Below are 11,010 nucleotides of genomic sequence, written 5' to 3' on the forward strand. Positions count from 1 at the left end.
TATTTTTTGGTTGCAGTTTGGCCGGGGCTGGGTTTGAACCCGCCACCCTTGGTATATGGGGCTGGCGCCCTACTCACTGAGCCACAGGTGCCACCCTAAGCATTTTGACTTTTAATAGGATACATCCTCTCACATTGGTTGTGATTACTGGTTTATTTGGGCATATTTGTGTTATCTCATTTTTTAATTTTCTTTCTACAGTGCTTACTTGCTGTGTGCATGCAGGCTTTTATCGGATTTATCAAGTTTTCCCTGTTTTCTGTTTTTTGCAATGTTTTAGAAATTGAGCATTTTATTTCTATTCTGTAGTGACTATGCACTTTTACTGTGTTTAAATGTATTACAATTTTATTTTTATCAGTGTACACAATTAGTTCCCCTCTCAGGTAAGGCTTCAGCAGAACTTTCTTTTCCTGCCTGCTCCCTCACCCGCACTCCCGCTGCCTGTCAAGGCAGTTGATTATAGAACTCCTGACCAGTTAGCTCAGTCCTTACTGGCCATATGTGGCTGCTGAACACACGGAAAATGTCTAAAGGAGAGGTGCTCTAAGGGTGAGATACTTGTTGTATTGCAAAGACTTAAGGAAAAAAATGTAAAATAGCTCATTAATATTTTAAAAATTGAATATAATTGAAATGCTATTTCAGATATGTCAGTTTAAATGAATATATTATTAACATGATCTTACCTTATTTGTCCTTTTTTATAAGTGTCTATTGAAAATTTTAGATTATAGATGTGGTCCATGTTGTATTTAAATCACCAAGAGCTGCTGTAGGGTTTTTATTGTGGATTGTTACTAATTATTTTTGTAACAGTGAATAGATTTTTCTCCTCACTGCCTCTTGCATCCTATTCGGTCTCCCCTCTTTCTTTGATTCTTTGGCTCACTGCCCAGCCCTTGACTCTCAGCGTCCGATGGGTAGGAATCCTGGAATGCTGGTTCAGGCACCCACTGTCTTCAGGTTCTTTTTCTCTCTGAAGGCCGTCTGCTTGTCTTTCTAGAACATTTTAGGAATTGCTTTTCACTCTTAGCATCCTCCGGTTTCAATCAAAGTGTAGTGTTCCTCCATTTTCCTTCCTAACATTTTAAGCTCATGAAACTCTGAAATTTCATGTCTGTTTCCCTTTCTTTCTCCTTCCTTCCTTCCTTCCTTCCTTCCTTCCTTCCTTCCTTCCTTCCTTCCTTCCTTCCTTCCTTCCTTCCTTCCTTCCTTCTTTCCTTCCTTCCTTCTTTCCAACCTTCCTTCCTTCCTTCCTTCCTTCCTTCTTTCCTTCCTTCCTTCTTTCCAACCTTCCTTCCTTCCTTCCTTCCTTCCTTCCTTCCTTCCTTCCTTCCTTCCTTCCTTCCTTCCTTCTTTCCTTCCTTCCTTCTTTCCAACCTTCCTTCCTTCCTTCCTTCCTTCCTTCCTTCCTTCTTTCCTTCCTTCCTTCTTTCCAACCTTCCTTCCTTCCTTCCTTCCTTCCTTCCTTCCTTCCTTCCTTCCTTCCTTCCTTCCTTCTTTCCAACCTTCCTTCCTTCCTTCCTTCCTTCCTTCCTTCCTTCCTTCCTTCCTTCCTTCCAACCTTCCTTCCTTCCTTCCTTCCTTCCTTCTTTCCAACCTTCCTTCCTTCCTTCCTTCCTTCCTTCCTTCCTTCCTTCCTTCCTTCCTTCCTTCCTTCCTTCCTTCCTTCCTTCCTCGCCATCTTTTTGTCTAGCTGTGCCTTTCATGAGATCTAGGCACCCATTCTTTTCTTTGTATCTCCTCCTTAATGGAATTTCCATGTTCTGGACCCATTTCCCACATGTAAACTTTCTTTCACAACTTCTATTTGCTCGCTGTCCCCTCGGCCCTGCTCCCAGTGCCCTTGACTGTGTTCCCCTCGTCTCTTCCGTCTTCAGCCCATCCACTGTTAGACCATCTGGAACCTCATTCCCAAGGCCTCTATCCGTCCCTTTCCATAACAGCCACTCTGGTGTCACGGAAGTGATTTCTTCCCTCGTTCTGCCGAGATTTTACTCTTTGTGACCAAGCCAGCTTTTAGTTATAGGTAGTGATCGGATCTCTTGTGAGAAATGAAACCCAAACCACCACGGCTCTCAAAATGGAGAAGTTGTGGCAAAGCATGCTCCACGCACACGCAGATCATCGCGGAGGGTGGGAGAGCCAGCAGGGCAGGACATCTGCTTTAGTTTTTTTTCATAAACAGTGGTTATAGAAATAAGGCACATATGCTAGACAAGACTGTGGGCAAATCACTTTTACCTGTAACACCATTAGCACCCATCTATGTGTTCTCAAGTTCTCTCGCTCTTTGCAACTCATCTAGTCTACAAATTCTGACCCATCTTTGCCTAACCAGCCATGATTACTCTGCCCCAAATCCTTAAAAGTCTCTTCCCTGAACTCCGCCCTTTTGGACAACTGAGAATTTTTGAGATGGTGCCAAATGTTGTAGGGTCAACACATTTCCCAAGAAATATCTTTACAGGGGGTTTACATGTATCATTTTGTTCATCTTTAAGTGTGAGACAGGTTTTGGTTATATGTTTTTCTCATATTTGAACTTCCTTATTAATCTTTTTTTTTTTTTTTTTTTTTTTTTTTTAATGAGCCTTCCTGTCCCATCTGCTTACAGTGCTGGTATGGAGCAGGTGGGATGTGCTGGCGGCCAGACTGTGAGCCAGCTGTGGGCAGGGTGAAGGCAAGGCCTCAGGGGACTCTGGCAGGTTTGTCATCAGAAGCTCGCTGTGCCCAGCCCATATCCTGAGTCTGGTTCTCCCTTGCTGCTTCCACCTCTGGGTGGCAACTTTTGCTAGCAGTTGTTCAGCACAAGACAAGCTATGGGGAGAAGGGGTTGCTTTTATTCAGTTTCCCAAACAACTACCCCTGACTAGCCCTAAGACTTTCCGTATCCCTCTGTTAACCACCTCAGAGCTCAGACCCTAAAAAAGAGCTTGGCCTCTGTCTTACGACAGACCCCCTCCACTTTGCTTAGGGTAGCACTTCCTGTAAATATAATTTTATATTTACTAGGTTGCCTCAAAATTTCAGATCCACTGAGGTTTCACTTCTTATTTTCCAGCACTGTTATAGATTTTCAAAATTTCTGGGATGCTGGAGCATGTTTTCTATTGGCCACCTTGACAGACAAGGTATGTCCGTTTGTGTCTCCTAGTCCCTAGGGCTGACTTGCCATGCTCAGCCTTTCCCACATGGCGAACTCCTCTTCATCCTTCAAAACCCACATAAGAGAGAGCCTTCTGGAAAACTTCTCAGTCTCTCTAGGTGGATTCAAGCTCTCATCTCTGTGCTACCTTGATAGATGTATTTCTTCATTGTTATGTTTCATTTTTATGTTTTTTAGTTCATTCCCAGGCTATTGTAACATATTCATTTGTGCATATATCCAGTTTTCCCCCTACTAGATAATGTATTTTTTAAGTAGAGTAAAAATACAATGACCTGGTAATTTTGTTCTGTTTATGTAGCTCAGGGGAGTATATTTAGCAAGTATTTGCATTGTTCCCCATAAGTGTGCAGACTTATTAGGCTTTGGTCATAAATTTTAAAATCCTGGAGTATTTGACACTTTCTATTCCCATTCCCAGCTGTGGCAAGGGGAGCACAGGCATGTGCCTGGCGGCACCAATTGCCTGATCCTGGACAATGATCACTAGTCGGACGTGATAGGACTTTGTCACTCTGCTGTGAGTGTACCGTCCAGGCCTGCATCTTCTCTGTGTTATAATATTTCAGTCCCTTCCTACTATTTGAAATAAAGGGCAGAGATGGAATGCTTCATTCCCTTTCAAAAAGATAAACCAGATTGTTTTCCTTACATAATAGCTTCCTTTTAAAGCTAAAAATATCTGCTGAAAATGCAACTTACAGTGTTCCACAACCCCCAGCATGACCCCCCCACCTCCCCGGTGTCCCTTTGTCTCTTCTCTCTGCTTCCCCCCAGAAATGGTGGTGTTGAGAAATAGGCAGCATCCAACGGAAGCACTGTGAGTAGTCCCCTGATTTGTCCTTATCTGCAATATATATGAAAGCCAGGCTGAGCTGACAAACACGGACAGCCCACCTGACTTCTGAAAACAAACAAATAAATACACAGGCAGACGCTGATTTCCCTGTGGAAATTTTACAGGGGAGTTAAGTTATGGAGTGTAAACAGACCCGAAATTGTCATGCAAACTAGGTTGGCAGGGATTTCAGTGTCTATGCGTGGGCTGAGTAAACCCGTTCAGTAAGGAGACCCTGGGACTGCAGGTTTGAATGAAAAGCGGGAGGGTTAGAGTTGAGAGAGCCCAGGCTGGGTCTCCATGCACCTACTACTTCCGGTTGCTTCTGCTTTTGACAAGAGAAATGTATAAGCCACTGTGACAGCTGCTGACGGTGCAGGGACCTGATTGAAGACAGAATGTTGCACAGCTTGTCGGGGCTGGCCTCCTGCGGGAGCACTGTCACACTATGACCACTGAGGGACATTGCACACCTCGTCAGGGCTGGCCTCCGGTGGGAGCTCCGTCACACGACCACTAAGGGACACTGCACACCCCATCAGGGCTGGCCTCTTGTGGGAGCGCTGTCACACAATGACCACTCAGGGACACTGCACACCCTGTCAGGGCTGTCCTCCCGTGGGAGCACTATCACACGATGACTAGAGGGCTGTATGAGCTTCATTCCGTGGGTGACCCAGGTGACAGTGTGGAATGCATGCCTCTGAGTCATCCCACCCATGGAGACAGGCAGTGGGAGTATTTGTCCACCAGCCCCTGTGAGCCCCTGACCCGGTGCTGCTCCAGGTGGGAGCTAAATTCTGAGCACGCTGGTCTGTGCTGCCATATGGGAAGAGTAGGCCCCAGGCCCCGGCGGAGACTTCAGGCCAAGAGATGTGGGAGTGTCTGTGCAGTCAGGGCAGCCTAAGGAGCGATGCTGTGGCATGGTAGTGAGAGACATAGATTTGACAAAATCAGGAAAAAGTAATCTTCAAATAATCCATTACTTATAGATTGGTCATTTGGAAATTGTTGTGCTCTGAGAAACAGTCACCTATTTCAACTGTTCAATTTAAATCATCCATCCACTCATTAAATAAACTTTATGACTGCTGAGAAAGTTCTCACTTTGAAGTAGACCTTTCCAGGCAGAGAGAAAGACCAGGATGTTTGATCTGTGGAGAGCTGTGAGAAACAGAGAAGGATCTGGATGGAAAGTGTCAGGAATCACACTCACTCGTGGGACGTCTGGAGGCCCTGGCTCTGCCAGGCCGGAATCTGCCTGGCGCACTCATGGCTGGTGAAGGGCTGCCCTTCCTCAGGACTCAGCTTTCTCCACATCGAGTGAAGGGGCTGTGCTGGATATTTTGACACTCTCCTGGTTCTTTTCCAGTGCTGACATCCTGTAGATTCTGTACACCAAGCAATAGCATTGAGGAAAAGGAGGTTATGTAGGTCAGATTAAGGCAGAGTAGAGAAGAGCTTGTTGATAACTGATTTGTATCAATCACAGTGGCCAGGCTTGGCCTCTGAGTCTCCTTCCTCATTGTCAAAGCTCTCTCTTGATGCTGTCACGGAGTGGTTCTCTCATGTTCCAGCTCCCTTCACGTGAGTCTTGCCTGGCTGCCTGGCAGGGGCTGCACCCTCAGAGCTCGCCTATAGTGGATGAGTGGTAATGCTTGTCAGTTTTCTTTCCTTTTTCATTTTTACTTTTAGAGGCATGAAAAGCTTCTTATTTATCTCTGTTTTCTACTCCCAACTGCCCTCTGTCTTTTTGCCCATCATGTTTTCTTAATAACACTTTCTAGAACTTTCTGGTCCCTTTTAAATTTTTAATTGTGGTGAAATATATTAAGCATAAAATTTATCATCTTAAAGCATGTGTCAGATTTCTTTCCTTTTCAAGACTGCATACCATTCCATTGTACGTTCATATCAGTGTTTTAAAAATTCTTCATTCCATTGCTGAACGTTTGGGTGGCAAATGCTTGTGCTTTCAATGAAATAAAAAAATGAATGAAAAGCATATCTTGCCCATTCATGGCTGGCTTTCAACTGCATATTAGGATATGCCCAAAAAAGGACTGTTCTATATATAGAATCCTTTTTTAGTGATCATTTATTGTGTATTTCAAAAAACTAGAGGACAGGATTTGGAAGGTTCACGACACAAAGACAAGATAAATGTTTGAGGTGATGGTTATGCTAATCTGGTCATTACACATTGTATACATGTATCAAAATACCCTGTCCGTATCTCATGAATATGGACAATTAATACATGATAACTAAAAATAAAAGGGAAAGAAGAGAGAGAAAAGAACACACTTTCTCAACGAAGCAGCCAGGCATCAGGAGTGACAGCAGCGGACAGAACTACAGCAAGTGGGAATCCTGCTCAGCTTCCAGAAGTGGAAGTGCTCACGGATCAGGGAAATATGCAAGGCATACCCCTCAAGGTCTCGCTCCAAGGAAGGTTACAGGGGCAGGTCCAGATCTGAATCTAGGTCTAAGTCTAGAAGAAGCTCTTGAAGGATACAAGGTCATGGTCTTTTTCCCGCTCCCATAGACAAACTGAGGGCAGGTCTTACAGTCGAGATTCTCACAGTCGTCACAGCCACAGCCATTCTCCCGAGTCTACCTTCAGGTGTCATGCTGGGAATGGGGCAAATCCTGATCCCAACTGTTGTCTTGGAGTATCTGGGTTGAACGTGTACACCCCAGAAAGAGATCTAAGAGGAGTGTTCTCTAAATACAGTCCCATGGCACATGTGTCCATTGTATACGACCAGCAGTCTAGGCATTCAAGAGGATTTGCCTTTGGATATTTTGAAAATGTAGATGATGCCAAGGAAGCTAAGGAACATGCCAGTGGAATGGAGCTTGATGGTCTTAGGACCAGAATTCACTTCTCTATAACAAAAAGACCACATACTCCAACACTGTGAAATTACATGGGAAGACCTACCTGTGGAAGTTCATGCCCTTGGGATTATTATGACAGAGGGTTTGATGGAGGCTCTGATGATAGAAACAAAGGAAATGATAGAGGCTCTGATGGTGGAGACAGAGGGTATGATAGAGGCTCTGATGGTGGAGACAGAGGGCATGATGGAGGCTCTGAGGGTGGAGACAGAGGGTATGATGGAGGCTGTGAGGGTGGAGACAGTGGGTGTGATGGAGGGTCTGATGGTGGAGACGGAGGGTATGATGGAGGCTCTGAGGGTGGAGACAGAGGGTATGATGGATGCTCTGAGGGTAGAGACAGTGGGTGTGATGGAGGCTCTGATGGTGGAGACAGAGGGCATGATGAAGGCTGTGATGGTGGAGACAGAGAGTACGATGGAGGGTCTGATGGTGGAGACAGTGGGTATGATGGAGGCTCAGATGATGGACACAGTGGGTTTGATGGAGGCTCTGATGGTGGAGACAGAGGGTATGATGGAGGCTTTGGTGGTGGAGACAGAGGGCATGATGGAGGCTGTGAGGGTGGAGACAGAGGGCATGATGGAGGCTGTGAGGGTGGAGACAGTGGGTGTGATGGAGGGTCTGATGGTGGAGACAGAGGGTATGATGGAGGCTCTGGTGGTGGAGACAGAGGGTATGATGGAGGCTCTGATGATAGAAACAAAGGGTATGATGGAGGCTCTGATGGTGGAGACAGAGGGTATGATGGAGGCTCTGATGGTGGAGTCAGAGGGTATGATGGAGGCTCTGATGGTGGAGACAGAGGGTATGATGGAGGCTCTGAGGGTTGAGACAGAGGGTACGATGGAGGCTGTGAGGGTGGAGACAGAGGGCATGATGGAGGCTGTGAGGGTGGAGACAGAGGGCATGATGGAGGCTGTGAGGGTGGAGACAGAGGGCATGATGGAGGCTGTGAGGATGGAGACAGTGGGTGTGATGGAGGCTCTGATGGTGGAGACAGAGGGTATGATGGAGGCTCTTAGGGTTGAGACAGAGGGCATGATGGAGGCTGTGAGGGTGGAGATAGAGGGTATGATGGAGGCTGTGAGGGTGGAGACAGTGGGTGTGATGGAGGCTCTGATGGTGGAAACAGAGGGTATGATGGAGGCTGTGAGGGTGGAGACAGTGGGTGTGATGGAGGATCTGATGGTGAAGACAGAGGGTATGATGGAGGGTCTGATGGTGGAGATAGAAGGCATGATGGAGGCTCTGAGGGTGGAGACAGAGGGTATGCTGGAGGTTCTGATGGTGGAGACAGAGGGTATGATGGAGGCTGTGAGGATGGAGACAGTGGGTGTGATGGAGGCTCTGATGGTGGAGACAGAGGGTCTGATGGAGGCTCTTAGGGTTGAGACAGAGGGCATGATGGAGGCTGTGAGGGTGGAGATAGAGGGTATGATGGAGGCTGTGAGGGTGGAGACAGTGGGTGTGATGGAGGCTCTGATGGTGGAGACAGAGGGTATGATGGAGGCTCTGAGGGTTGAGACAGAGGGCACGATAGAGGCTGTGAGGGTGGAGACAGAGGGCATGATGGAGGCTCTGAGAGTTGAGACAGATGGCATGATGGAGGCTGTGAGGGTGGAGACAGTGGGTGTGATGGAGGCTCTGAGAGTTGAGACAGATGGCATGATGGAGGCTGTGAGGGTGGAGACAGTGGGTGTGATGGAGGGTCTGATGGTGGAGACAGAGGGTATGATGGAGGCTCTGGTGGTGGAGACAGAGGGTATGATGGAGGGTCTGATGGTGGAGACAGATGGCACGATGGAGGCTCTGATGGTGGAGACAGAGGGTATGATGGAGGCGCTGATGGTGGAGACAGAGGGCATGATGGCGGCTGTGAGGGTGGAGACAGTGGGTGTGATGGAGGGTCTGATGGTGGAGACAGAGGGTATGATGGAGGCGCTGATGGTGGAGACAGAGGGCATGATGGAGGCTGTGAGGGTGGAGACAGTGGGTGTGATGGAGAGTCTGATGGTGGAGACGGAGGGTATGATGTTTGCGACACTATAGCAGATCATAATGGGGGGCAGGTGGAGGTGGAGGAGCACGAAGAGCTGCTCCTGACAGGGATCTTATTTATAGAAGGAGGTCGCCCCCTTGCTGTGGTTGTGTACGGTTGAGATCATGCTCCAGATCTCAATCGTTTTCACCTCTTCGCTACTGAAGTATGAAACTGAAGACTTTCGAAATCTACCCCACAGCCGGGATATTGTTTGTGGACAATATTTTTTATTGTCTCATTTAAAAAGTGAACAGTGCCTAGTAAAGTTAGGTGACTTTTTCACCATTTATGATGGCAACTTTTGGTGGAGTTAAAATGCTGTTTTCATTCTGCGTTTGTGTATTTAGGTGCTTTGTTCAAGTCTAAGTGTTTTCAGGAAAGTATGATTTGCATGTATTTTTTTAAAGTCTACATTTTGACTGCTAAGACGTTTCTATTGTACAAAAGTTATAGTAAAAGTTTTTTTGTCCTGAATCCAGGGTATTCTGAAGATTGAAGCTTGTGTCAAATGCTACAATGGCAAAAAGCAACAATAAACAGTTTGACTTTTATTTATTTTTTTTTTTGTAGAGACAGAGTCTCACTTTATCACCCTCGGTAGAGTGCCATGGCCTCACACAGCTCACAGCAACCTCCAACTCCTGGGCTTACGCGATTCTCTTGCCTCAGCCTCCCGAGTAGCTGGGACTACAGGCGCCCGCCACAACGCCCGGCTATTTTTTGGTTGCAGTTTGGCCGGGGCCGGGTTTGAACCCGCCACCCTCGGTATATGGGGCCGGCGCCCTACCAACTGAGCCACAGGTGCGGCCCAAGTTTGACTTTTAAAAACAAACGAGAAAATACTCTTCATAATTGAGTCAGTGGCACTGTGAGTGGGGAGGGCTGCTGAGTGCAGTCATTGTGTGGCTGCTGAGACTGTGTCCCATGCAATGTCATCCCATCTAAGAGGTGCCTTTCACATCACTAATGCCTGCTCATTCGGAGTTTTTCTCTTTATTTTTATCCTAACGTTGTTGACTCCCAGGACAGGTGAATTATATATTTTCTATGAACATTTTCTAGCAGATGGTCAGAAGTATTATGGTCTAATGAAGTCAATATGTTACAGCAATTCTGACAATGGAAGTAAAGTAACTTTACTTTTTAACTGAAGGAATTTAGTGTAGTAATTAAGTGATCTTGTGTGTCTAGCAACATCTAAAATAGTCTGTGCTCCTAAACAGAACCTGTGAGTCATGAACTCATGGGTGAGGACTTTTACATGTGAAATTGAAAAAAAAAAAAAAAAACTTATCAGTAATGGTATAGTGCTAATATTTAATATTCTTACTGATGTTCATATTACTTATTGTTTTGTTTTTTTTTTTTGTAGAGACAGAGTCTCACTTTATGGCCCTCGGTAGAGTGCCATGGCATCACACAGCTCATAGCAACCTCCAACTCCTGGGCTTAAGCAATTCTCTTGCCTCAGCCTCCTGAGTAGCTGGGACTACAGGTGCCCGCCACAACGCCCAGCTATTTTTTGGTTGCAGTTCAGCCAGGGCAGGGTTTGAACCCGCCACCCTTGGTATATGGGGCCGGCGCCTTACCGACTGAGCCACAGGAGCCGCCCATATATTACTTATTGTTAACATGCCAGAATGAAATTGTTGGGTTTCTAATTTAAATCAGCCACTGCTTTCATTACAACATGAATCGTTATATAATAGCCATTATCTTGTTACCATTCATAATCCATAAGGTATTATTTAAAAGTATTATAAATATTTGTATATGTTCTTATGAAAAATTCATCCAGTAGAAAAAATTTAGTTACATTTAAATGCAAATTTAAATTTAAATTTGAATTATTTCAAAATGTTAAAAATTCTAAGACAAAATCTTAGGCTATTATAAAATTTCTCCCAAGATATGAAAAAATTTTAAAAATCATTTGAGTCTAAGAAAAGTAAGTAAAAACTACGAGAGGAGAAAAAAATGAAAGAAAGCATTGTTAAACCACCTTTGGAGAAAATGGATAGAATGCCAGAAACAAAATAGGCCTTAGAACTA

The 11,010-nt window shown here is 45.5% G+C and overlaps 1 pseudogene; it reads left to right on the forward strand.

The window, feature by feature from the left end:
- The first annotated feature begins 6,270 nt into the window (after nucleotides 1-6,270).
- Nucleotides 6,271-9,120, forward strand: LOC128573467 (transformer-2 protein homolog beta-like; annotated as a pseudogene).
- Nucleotides 9,121-11,010: the final 1,890 nt, after the last annotated feature.

This window comes from Nycticebus coucang, chromosome 21, assembly GCF_027406575.1.
Source record: "Nycticebus coucang isolate mNycCou1 chromosome 21, mNycCou1.pri, whole genome shotgun sequence".
NCBI lineage: Eukaryota > Metazoa > Chordata > Mammalia > Primates > Lorisidae > Nycticebus > Nycticebus coucang.